The following is a 13,289-nucleotide window of genomic DNA, read 5'->3' as shown; positions in this document are numbered from 1 at the left end:
TCGTGCCATATCTGAAAGAAGCCCTGCATTTTTCAACATTTGACATGTAGCATTATAAATAGGAGAATGGTTACATGACAGCCACAATAACATGTTATATTGTTCATAGCAGTCAGGTGTCAACAAAAAGGATTGATTCCTATTAGGGTGCATTAAAGGTGTACTGGATTGAGTTGAATGTAGTAAATGTTCTCTAATATCTCTCTGAAGTTTCTTGCATTTTCCTGTAGTGGTACCTGAGAGAAGCAAAACGGTATGTGTTAATACAGATATTAAAGAATTAGCATAGTGCAGATATTGAAAAATTCCTGTCCATAGGCCACATTCTTGTTTACTGTTTCCAATCCTTCCGGACAGGATTTAAATTTTTACACTTATGATCAAAATAGTATTTTCAAAAATGTTTAAGGAATGATACAGCTGCCACAGAGAATGCAGTTCTTTGTTAGACTGAGCATACCCATGTCAAAATATTAGAAACAAAGTGAATTTCTCTAGCCTAAGTAAAAAAAGTTAATATAAACCTAAGGTATTTTATAGTGCTACAAATGTGAATTTTCTTTAATAGAATAGGAGGCAAATCTTTGGCCTCTTATCCAAAACTTCTAAAACAGCAAGGCCTACATTACCTTGAGAATGAGGGCTCTGCAGAAAACAGACAATTCCTTTCCCCATAAGAACAGTCAGCTGCTGTCATCAAATGCTGACACAGACACAGATGAGCTGCTCTTGCTTTGGTGTTCAGGTCATATGTACTTTAAAAATTTCCCAAATTTGTGATGAAGGTTTCTGTTCAGGCTTTGTGATAATGAAGTGGTACCCTCTTAGTTTAAATCCAAGTAGAAATCTAACCAAACCCTTCTAGTCATACAGACTGACTGTTTTGAATGCAAAAGTTTAAGTGATATTAGGAGTTTTAAGTATCTTTTAAACACATGCATTTGATCCAGCATTGGCATCGGATAGGATTCTCTGTTCCATGATGTCTTTACTTATATACAAAGATATCATCATCATTAAAACCTCTTTCCTATAGGTGCTGTCAAATAGGAGCTGCTGCTGGTATGGTCTCAATTTGTACTGGTGTGATGTACATAAAAGGTTAGTCTTGAATGCAAAGTCACCATCTATTGGAATTTAATGTCTTGATGGAAACACATTTTGCAATCAGTGATGATAGTGAACAAGATCTAAACTTCACTTGCAGTAGGTTTGAAATCAATAGCAGAGAACTTTCTGTCCTTGAAGGCATCCATTGAAGGACAAAGCATTAGAATAATAAATTATTGTGTCATCTAATCTCCTTTATTGTTTTTTAACTCCTGTAAATGCAGAATACTATAGCTTTTGCCACAGCAGCATGAAAAGCAGGCCCAGAACCCTGCAGAGCAGCACAAGTAATGAAAACAATTGGTTTTGCATCTCTTAGGGTGAGCAGTAAGTTTGCTTTGTCTGATGCGTAGCTGAAGTAATTATAGAGCAATCACAGCAATGAGCTATGACAAAAGTTGAAAAACAATGCTCCCTGTGGGATTTTTTTGGGTCCAGATAAAGTTGAGGATACAGTCTGTTCAATTTTGCCTGCTGGACACCTTGAGCTAGTGCTTGTATTGGTGCAGTTTGAGAAGCAAAGCCTTGATTTCTACCGATAGTCTGGGCCTTGCTAAGTAAACAAGTCCTTTTATTACGTATGACAGCTGAGATATTTTCATTGCTGCTTACTGAATACTGTCAGTGTGGAAGACCAAAGGAAAGTGAAAACCATCCCTTGATTTTGCATCTCTTATTGGTTTTAAGAATTTTAATATGGTGTGATTAGCCAAATTACCAATATTTGTTATATTACTTGTGATCTTAGCTGTGTCCTGAATAGAACGAATAGATGTTTGAGATAGTTATTGTATTTTGTGATTTTTATCTTGCTTTTGTAGCAGAGTAACTCACTTGACCTGAACTGAGACATTTCTGATTTACAGGCTGTGAGTTAGGGTTGTTCAGCCTGGAGAAGAGCAGGCTCTGGAGAAACCTTAGAGTCCCTTCCACTTCCTAAAAGGGCTGCCAGAGAGCTGGAGAGGGACTTTCCACAAGGACATGGAGTGACAGGACAAGGGGTTATAGCCTTAAACTGACAGAGAGTAGCTTTAGATTAGATATTAGAAAGACATTCTTCCCTGTGAGGGTGGTGAGGCCCTGGCACAGGTTGCCCGGATAAGTTATAGCTGCTCCATCCCTGGAAGTGATCAAGCCCAGGTTGGATGGAGATCTGAGCAACTTGATCTAGAGGAAGGTGTCTCTTTCCATGGCAGGGGGTTGGGACTTAAGTGATCTTTAAGGTCCCTTCCAATCCAAACCATTCTATGATCATGAAAAAAAGGAGAAATTGAGATAGACTAAGCAGGATATTTTAAGAATGATATCTTGTCCACAGGACAAACTGGATAGATGCAAGGCATTAAGTCAGAGGAACAATATTACCCTTTCATCTCTTTGAAATTTTCTTTAATCACTGATGTGAAGAAGAAATACTGTAAGCTCACAGAAAAAAAGGAGGAAACAGATTTTTTTTTAAAACCATGAACAAAAATGTGGCTCAAGATTTATATTTTTTCCCTCAAAATGACAGCAAGAGGTCTTACAGATGCATCTTTAAAAGCCCAGAAGCCTAGTAATATGCATCCTAAATAGCAGAAAATTATAGAAACCCTAGTGTTATGATTTTGTGGTTTTCCTGAATCAGCTCCAAGCTGACACTGCAGATGCCAGAAGAGACTGAGTAGTATGAATATCAACACTGTAACTGAGATACTTCAAATAAGGAACCAAGGAATTGTCAAAGAAAGAGCTGAACAAAATAATGGCAAGATTAAAACAATCATTAATGCCGAACTGCTCAAGTGGGATCAAAGGGGCCATGCGCATTAGGGTGCAACTTCCCATGAAGCTTACAACTGTTTTGCAATTTAAAAGCCATTAGCAAGCTAAATGCTGGGTAGTATTATTCTAACTCCCACATAATGTCAGTTAAACCACTGTTAATATGTTTGATGCATTATGAGGTAAATCTGAGATAAACTGCTCAGGTCGAAGAATATAAATTTATCATTTATCCTTTTATAGAATGTGTGTGTGTGTGTGTATTTTCAGTACCACTGTTCAGTGGGAACACCATGTTTTTCCCTGAGTTTCCAGTTCACAGAGGTTTGGACTGAAATTTGAGAGAAAAATATTCAGTTCTGCCATAAGCCTACAGAGTCAGCTTGTCAGTCATTTTTTTCATCCAATAAGTCTTTGGGTTTTGTGTGTGGAAAAGAAATAAAAGTGATTACTATATAAAGAAATTAGAGTATTAGAAATTTAAAATGTTTCTATTCTGTTAGATCTAGATATATATATACACTCATACCATACGTTATCACCCAAATCACTGAGCTTCACACTTTGACAAAGTGTCCATCTGCTTCCTACTGCTTTCAACAAGATACTCTCATTTATTAGCATAAGAGGAAATGGAAGCAATTGCACTGCTAGTTTTCACTTAAAATGTTTATCTGATTCCAAGTTTTCTCTAGAATGCTACTGGTCAATAGATTGAGGGAGTTTAAAATATGCATATTTTAATATATATATATTTAAAAATATGTATATTGTAAACTTTAAGCATTGGATAGCCACAGTAATTAGATATCACAGAAGAGCTGGAACAAACATTAACAGAAATTAAACATGGATCTAGAGATCTGTAAGTCCCCAAGGTACAGATCAAGAAAAAAATTAATAAAATAGTTCAAAGGCATTCACAAGAATAGTTCTAAAAATGACCTCAAAGAGCAAATTAAATGTTTCAAGTAGAAAGCAAAAGGAAAAGGGGGCTCAGATCTGGACAACTGTATTTTGTACTGCACTGCATGTATATTAATATAAGAAATGTAACAGTCATTCAGTATGATATAACAGAATAGCAATTAAAGGGTACACGTTTCACACACATTGCTTTCAAAATGCAGCAGCATTTCTTAAGTGTAAGCCTTTCTGATGGCTTTGGATGGGAAAGGAGGACAACATTTCAGTAGTCTTGAGATTGAGATTTATTTCTCCACTTAATTTCTCTGTTAATTAGTTCATTTTACTAACTAGCCATTTATGTGATGGGTGATTCCTTAAGTAAATGTAACATCAGGCATGCAAGCTTGGAAATACTTTTTAAGAAGATCTGCCAATATTGCAGTTAGAGGTTTCGAGGATTAGTGATTAGCTGATTAATATGTACATTTATGTTCAGAATGAGAACAGTCTGTGGTATTGAGATGTCTGGAGTTGACTGCTAAAACTTGGTCTTTCAAGCTGGAGAATTGCCTAAGAGGTACCTACTTAGCATATTGTCAATAAGCAGGTATGAGATTCTATATAGTACTTGAAATAATACATCTATCACAGAACAGTCAATAGTCAAGGGAAGTAGAGAAGACTATAATTGATTCTAAGAAAATACATGTATAACCATGCCCAGCATTACTGTAAAAGCAAAGGTGAATAGATGAGTTAGAAGGTACCAGCTCTATTGGTAAGACAAATTGGAGACATGGAAGGGAAGCAGGGAAGGGCTGTGTTGTGAGCACTGCGGAGAGCCTTGTGGGTGAGAGAGGTCTGCATGTTCTCTTGGTCCACTGTCTTCCTGGTGAGCATTAGCTGCAATTAGCCAAACTGGTGGTTCCTGTTTGTCTGGGAACATCTTCGATTTAATTTCATGTAAGTTGCAAAATACACAAGTAATAAAGCTGTATGAACTGTATAAATACAATTTAGTGCTTTGAGTGAAGTGTCCCACAAATAACAAAACAACCATGGGATCGATAGACTTCTGCATGAGTTATGGAATGAGACATTTATTATTAAGTAATGGAAAATAACAAGGAAAATAGGATTGTCTCCTTCGTGAGCATGAAACCTGAGTGGATTTGGTGCTTGGAAAGGGAGTGGAAGTATGCAGATTAGTTAGTGAGTTCAGTCCCTGCTCGGCTGTGTGCTCTGAGTCAACCCTGCCTGCTTGCAAAGCTGGTGTTGCACAGGCGAAAGAAAATCAAAATGGAATTACTATCTGTGTTTGTAATGGGGAAAACTAGAATTTTGGATAATGCAGTTTGTTAGTTTGCAACTTTTCCCTGCATTATGAACTCCAAAGTTAGCATTTCTGCTAAATTATGGTAGAAGAAATACCTTTTTTTACTTGCCTTTTCAGCAGAATTATTGGGATTACTTCCTTTAAAGAGTGCACAGATAGAAAGGCTATAAATATGGAAATTTTCTTATGAACTAAACATATGTTGTTGTATCTGAAATAAAAAATTCTTTGAGCTCCTTACAGCTTCTGTTGGAAGTATCAGATTATTTGGGTCCAGACAAAAATTGAACTTGAGGAATTAAATTAAATCAGAATCTCTGAAATGCAAGGTGTCCTATTCATATATTTTCTCTAAGATACACATTGAAATTGCAAGTAGATCAGAAGATAGTTGTTATAGTAAATTCTGACTCAATAAACAGGTGCTGAAGGGTTTAAATAAATGATGGTGGATTTTTTCCCTGTTGTGGAGCAAAATTGAAACGGTGAAAATGCACATTAGTCCCAAATATCTGTACATGATCCTGCAGTTCTACTATTTCTGATTTAATAAAATAACAAATGACAATGATGATCTTTATAATGGCAAAGGAAATTAATGATTTGCAGAGAATACTAAAAAGAACTTTTAATGTTAGTACTACAATACTAGCATGCTGTTTATGGCCATCTAGATATCTCTTTGAAGATTCTTATGAGATTGACTGTTCTGCATTTTTATCAAGCCTTTTCAGTCTGATTATGCAAAAATGAATACAGGTCCTTCAAGTTTGAAAGATTATTATTTTTCTTCTTTCTACTGATAACCTTGTCTCTATCATCAGAAAACTTGTCTAGCAGGAGTCTGGTGTTATTGTACTATAGAGATAGAACATGGGATAGAAAATAAAGCAAATATGGAACAAAACTTTTAAAGCCAATTTGTGAAGTAGGCCTTGAGGGATTTGTAAACCCTTTGACACATTGTTTGCTCAGAACTATTTGTTCTGGATTGTTTCATCATTTTGCAGTCTTATCAGTGAAACCTTAGTACTGCCATAACTTCTTGGAACAGTTGCACTGTCCTCACTCTGACTTCACAGCACATCCTCAGTGTCAGTCTCAGCAGGATGGACAGTATTTTGCATCACAATGGTCTTCTGAATGAAAAAAAGGGCCAGCAGATTTATATGATAAAACCACTTTGCTTGTTGTATGAATTATTATCTATTCAACAGGCTCAGTCTGAAGCTGATATACTGAGCATCAACAGAGATACAATCTATAATCCTACTGGGTGTGCACAAATTAAAGGCCTTTATTTTGTGGATGATGCATTTGCACCTAGAAATCAGTGTGTAGTGAGGGATTTGTTGAAATAGATTCTGAAAGTCCCCGAGAGGAAGGCTGTCCTCACAATGGCCAGCCTCCCAGGAATAATGATTAAGACAAAATGAAATAAATAACAAAACAGAGGTGAAACAGTTAAAAAGTAACATTCAGAAGGCACACATGATGTCACACAAACAAGCTGTGTCTTGATCTCTAGTTATTAATATGGAGCTGTAGAAGTAAATTTACCTTCTCAGTGGTAGTTTTTATGTGTTTTCCTACACACACATTTCCTCTTTACTCCCATTATGATGATCCTAAAGACATTGAAAAATCCTTTTTATTAAAGAGGTAAAAGAGAATGACTGTTAAATTCCATGAAAATCACTGCAGAATCTTTTCTTAGCCATATGTTCCAAGAAAGTTTTTCCTCTTTTTAGTAACATCAAATCAGGATCCACTGAACTTAGTTAATTGGGAAAAATATAACCCAAAGAAGGCAACACTACATGGCCTGAGTTTCATTTCATTGCGATGCATTAAGAAAAGTTCACTGTCAAAATGATTGGCAGAAACTCATCATAAAAAAAAAATCGATGTTATTTTCCACTATAGCAAAATCCCATGAAGAGGAGTCTTGATCTACCTCGCCTCAAATGCTTCACGTTGTAGGTACATAAACTCATGACAGCTGATCTAATAGTGGAAAGGAATTAAATATCTGTAACAACACAGACGAGTTCTAGCTGTGTGAGGAGAATTTCAAAGTAGATTCTCCTTGATCACTTGTACAAGATTTAAAGGAATATTACCCCAGAATATTAAAATATAATGGGGTGGGGGTGATGGTGGGGAAGTTGAACCAAACCAAGTCTCCAAAGCCCACATAATTAAAAACCTCCAGCTAATGAATGATTGGATAATGCCAACAAAATTAAAACTGGTAAGAAAAGCTAACTGACTGCAGACTACATAAAGATTGTTAGTTTAAGAAAAAACATGGTAATATGGATAAAACAGTTTTCATTCATTTTTACCTCTGAGTTTCCAAAATAGATGTTTTAGTGTGGGGCAAATTACAGGTAGATATTGCCGTGTGACCTGTGGCTTGCTAATATGACCTGACATAAAAATCAAAACATCAAAACATGGCATGTAAAATCAGAACAAAAAAATTCTCTTTTGACAATTTAAGACCCAAAGTTAACATGGGGTTTATTCTAATAAAAGGATATATAGTTATTCCTTTTAAAGGTAAAGTGATTTTCATTTAGCTGTTTTACACAGATAAATGGAATACAGACGCTGAAAACTGGCATATTTACTGTTAAAAGGAGGTTTTCTGCTGAACTTGTGCTACATAAATGTGAGCAGAAGAAAACAGTCTACATGTATAGTCTCAATTTTGTGATGTTTGCAGTCTATAGAATCTCCTCCACTGTCAGGTGGCATTAGTGGACTGTATCTGTCCATAGCCAGTAACCACTCACTAGGAGAGAGCAGAAAGAAAATTTTAACATTAATCTTTCTAGACATATTTTACCTATGCAATTGGTGGAATGAAAATTCAAGGCCTTTCCAAAAAATACTATAGAGGGTGTAACAATAAGAGGAAAGTCTTTTTTCTCTGTCTTGGAAAGAAAAATTTAAGATTATCAGTAAGTGTTCATCCTCTCTGTTTGCATTTTCCCCTCATTCTTAGTAAGGGTAATAAAATCATAAAAGCTTAAAAACGAAGGGCAACTCTTTAAATTTATTCTTCTCTAGAGGCTCCTTTCTTCTAAGTTCCTTGTTCTTAACTTGCTTAATTAAATCCTGGGAAGGTTATATTATTGCACATAGCCATCATAGATTGTTAGCTAAATGATACTGTAATTTATATATCCTGGGCTGTTTAGGGACATGTATGGGAAATTAGAACAAGATATGACAACATAGCTTTTATTTGTATGCAAATTTCTGCTATTCTGCATGCAAATACCAGACTATCTAGCCAGGCCAATAATAAAAAATAATTAATGTCAAAGTTATAGTAAGGAACAAGTAGTGATCTTGCCTTTATGGAGTTTTATGCAGAAGCTGATAGAATATGGGCCCTTATAAATTGCTACTTTTGCAAGTTTACCATGTTTATACATACACATACATATTGTTATCTATTTTTTAAATTGAGTGCTGTTATTCCCCAAATAAACATAAAAATCAAAGCCTTTTTGCCATTCTTTCAACATCCTTTTTTACATGCAATTTCTCCTAGCCTGAACCAAAGTTAAAATGCAGATTTAACTGTTAACTTAGTACAAATTATGAACTTTGTGCACAATTTTCCCCTTCTAATAACTTCCCAGACAACACATCGTTGTAGTGGTTAGCCTCAAAAATGTCCAAAGAGCCCTAAAGAGCTTGTTCTTTAGTATTCCAAATTAAAACTTGGACTTCTGTGCTCTACCATGTGAAATGTTCCTTGCAGTTCTTAACAGAAATATCTATTGCATATTGCAGAAATATCTAAACCGGAGCTATTGAGCACATAACAATTCTAAAAAAGCTGTTGCAGCCAAGTTAGAAGCAGGAAGCCTCGGATTAATATGGATAGGGACATTAAATAAAGCTATGAGTTAACATATATTTCTGAGTATTAAGAACTTGGCTAGATTAGTATAAAAAAGATGCACTAAATGAGCTTGAAAAAAGTATTTTAAAATTTCTCTATTAACACAGGGTTTTAAATTGCTCTAACTTTAACAAACATCTTTATTGACATGGCTTCAAAATAACAGAAGAGTTGTTGGTTCTGACTGCCCAAGGTCAGTCAAGTCAAAAATGCTGGGGCTTCTAAAATCTTTGTCACTCAAATTCTACCAGGAGCTTGTAGGGGAGGTTATGCCTTTTAATTCAGGGAATCTGTAATGCATTAGCCAAAACAGTAATGATACAAAAAGATTTCTGTAAAACAATTTGGAATCCCACTTGGAAATAGGCTTTAGGGGCAAATAGAAGAGTCTCATTTGGGTTTGGATTGGAGCCACAGGAACTGCCTATATTCTCTTTAGAAAGACCAGGAAAGTCTTGTGTTGCATGGACTTAAGGCACAGGGTCCACTCAATAAGGATGGGAATGTTTGTGGTCCTGGAAACACAAGTACAAGACGTTAGCACTAACAAGATGTAATTATTCTCCTTGAAGAATTATGTATTAGTGCTTGATTGTCCCTGAAAAGTGGATATTTGAAATGGCATGTATGGGTCTATAGCAAGTGTGTAATAAAACTTGTCAATGTCCTGGGTAGAGAGCATAAGTTTGGTAAAATGTGTCTCTGGAACCTGTCAGCAGTTTGAAATGGTTCTGATATATATGTGTGTGTGTTTATATACATATATATATATATATATGTGTGTGTGTGTGTGTGTGTGTGTGTGTATAAACACACATATATATGTGTGTGTGTCTGTGTGTATGTGTATATATATATGTATGTATGTGTATATAAATATATATGTGTGTATAAATATATATATATAAAATATATATACATACATACATACATATACACATACACACGTAGATATATATATATGGAATGCACAAGTGGAAGTCTTTTAGCTTTTGAATTTGGAGAGATTTGTTGCTAGTTAGGGAAATTGTGTTCTCCCTCTTCTCCCTCATCAAGTTGGGGAATACTTTTAAGCTGTCATTATAATTTCTAGATATGTCTTAATATTCATTCAAAATCCAGGGAAAAAATTGGTAATTGTTATGCCTCTGGGTTAATAACATGCCAAGTCCTGTATAAGTAGAAAAGGGGTATTAGAATGGAGTGTGAGGTAAAATGCCAGGGGAGATACTACTTGATGATCTTGTAGGTCTTTTCCAACGTTATTTATTTTATGATACTTCATACAGAACTTTATTCAGCCATTGCAGGTGCACTATTTGTGTATATAAAACATTTCTTTGGCAAATCTACATGACACAGAAACGATATGAAGATCTGAACACTTAATATTGCAGCATACAGCAGGTAGGTAGCTTTGTAGGTATGAAAATCTTCATGGTCAGAATACATATGGATATCTTGTTGATCTCTAACTGTCTAAAAGTCTTATTTTAAGCACTCATCTACTTTTTTTTTAAACTTCAAAATTAAATACTGATTAAATTGTAATATCTAATTGCTGCCTTGGTTATTTGCAAACTCCTTTTCAAATAGATTAATTAAAATAATATAACTTAAAATATTATCTAGAAGTTAATTTAATTATAAGACTTCATGTCCCTTTTAAAAACAAGCTGTATATGATTTAATGCAATTATCATATCTATTTGCCAGTAGGCATTTCATTTCAAATTAATCTTTAAACCTATTTTCCCTGTTGTTTCAGAAAACCAGAAAAGTATGAACTAGTCTATTTTATTGAATTTTTTGTCATTCCATCTGGCTTTCAAGCTCCCTGAAGCACTAATGAAGGTCAAGGAGTTTTAGAGTGAAATGCAGTCCCTTCACCTGGAGTACAGTACCTACTAGTACAATAATAACAGAAAATATCACTTTCTTTCTAGAGAATATTGGATTGTTTCATAGCTGAAGATAAGAACAAGGATGTTGAAAAATAGAAATGCCTCTTTGAGTGGGTACTGGTACTTGAGATTCTAGTGGCTGGTACCTGATGGCTAAAGCTTATTGTTATTTTACTCTGGAGAGACAGAATGGTTGGAGCAATAGTTAAAAGTTGACAGTAAAAATAAAAATAGTTAAACATCTTTCTCTTATGGTCTAACTCCAGCACAAGGAGCTACAACTACCTCTGGTACAATAAAAACCAGATGTAACATGAATTCAAGATGAGTATTTATGCACATCCTAACTTTAGGCTTGTCTAAGTATTCAGTGCAGTTGCTCAAGTGTCTGAAGGACAGGAATGTGTTTGCTTTAACAACCTGCTGGAGCAAAGCAGCATCACCATCTCTTTTGAGGGATTCATTCTGATGGTTCTGTCCAGCATTCAGTGGTTTTAACTGTGGAAGGCAGATTGTGGTTAGTTCTGCAGTTTTCTGCACTTAGAAAAAAAATTTCTGTGGAATGCTTCTACCTACTCAATTGTCTCTCAGATTTACAGCAATAAATATTAGTTCAATACCTTTGCAAGAAAACTTGTCACAGATGAGTTGAAGTTTTTTAAAGCAGGAGTTTTATACCTACTTTTTATCTTCATTTGATCATGATGGTCATGAAGACACTCTCAAATTTAGACTATTGCTACATAAGGGTTCATATTTGCTCTGTTTATTTCGTTCACTACTTCCACTGGCTGCAGTTGATTCACAGCTCAATAATGCTTTCCCATCAGGGGTAGCACATATTTATAAGTAAAGGGGGAATACAAAAAATATATTTTGGTCAAATGATAATTATTTAGGGAAAAGGAGAAAGAACTACAAGAAGTGTCAGAGGTCTACCTCATATTAGAGCTCAAATTCTTATCATGTCTAGAGAATAAAATATCTTATTTTGGTGCTTATCTACTCTGTATTTTGCTTCCCTGCACAGTGCTCATCACTATTGGCCTTACTTATGTTTTATAATCATGATGTTCCTTTCAGGTATGAAATGGAATCTCCATCAGGCAGATGGAATGGTTTTCCCATGCTTTGAAATGCAGGTTTCTTGTAGTAAAGTGAAAAGACTGATAAACTTTAGAGGGAAGTAAGAGAGTCCTTGTCTCTCCAGGTGCAGTACAGAAGGCTGTGCATACTGTGCTTGCTGACTACGGGCTCATCTCTCTGTCCTTAGCAAAAACTGAGTCAAGTTTTCCAAATGTTGAACTTGTATGATAGGCAGATGCTGTTATGCTACTTCTGGAGAAAATTTTCAGTCTGTATACTGATACTGTAGATCCCCTAAATTATGTAGAACTACACAAGAATTGTAAGTATATTTATGTTGAGCTACTATTCCATCAAATTCACTTAGAGGAAAATATCTGAAAACCGGGAAATAGGGGCTTTGAAAGGCATGATTATGAGAAATGTTATTCTGTTCCTCTGACTTTCTAGTGTTCTCTTTCTCTTTGTGGCACTTCCTCTGTACATCAGGAGAACAAGAAACAGGTTATGTGGTTTCAGAACAAAGATCCATTGAGCTCAATACCGTGTTTCTCACACTCTCCAGCAACAGATGCCAGAGGAAAGACAGAAGCTGGAGACAAGCACTGCTGTTCTGTTGGAGGAATTGCTGTGCTCTGGCCAACAGCACACCATGGCTCAGGGGTTTCCTGCACTAATGGTTTGCTCTTTAAACTTCAATAGTGTTTAATAGAAGGTATGTGCCTGACTCTTTAGTGTATCCTGGTGCTCATGGTTGTTACGATAAGACTTTACCAATCATATAAGCTCTTGTATCATTACATGCAGCAGAAATTCAGATCCAGACTGAATAACTTCACTGGGGTTTAACTCAGGTATTTCAGAGGATGAAAAGTAAACTGCATCATGCTGTGAGGGTACATCCAGTGGAATTTGCATAATTTGCTGCCTTTTGTTGGCACCTTGCATGTTTTTTTCCTGTTCGGTGCCTCCCCCACCCGCTTATTTGTGCCCTCTGCTTTCCTATTGTCCTGTTTTTTTTGAAATCATTACAGTACTTTAAGACATGTCCATATCTTTGGATGTTTATCTTTGGATCTTCTTACTTTAAGACATGCAATTATTCCCTGGCACCTCATCTTGATGAAATCTCTTGTCCCAGGGAAGAGGGCCAGGGGAAAGCCTGTGAAAAATGAAGCCCTTATATCCCCTCTGAGTACTTATAAAGAGTGTGGATAGGATCTTAATAGCTTTTTAAATACTGACCATGTTGTAC

Source organism: Pithys albifrons, chromosome 8 (genome assembly GCF_047495875.1).
Source record: "Pithys albifrons albifrons isolate INPA30051 chromosome 8, PitAlb_v1, whole genome shotgun sequence".
NCBI classification, from domain to species: Eukaryota; Metazoa; Chordata; class Aves; order Passeriformes; family Thamnophilidae; genus Pithys; species Pithys albifrons.
This window is presented reverse-complemented; position numbering follows the sequence as displayed.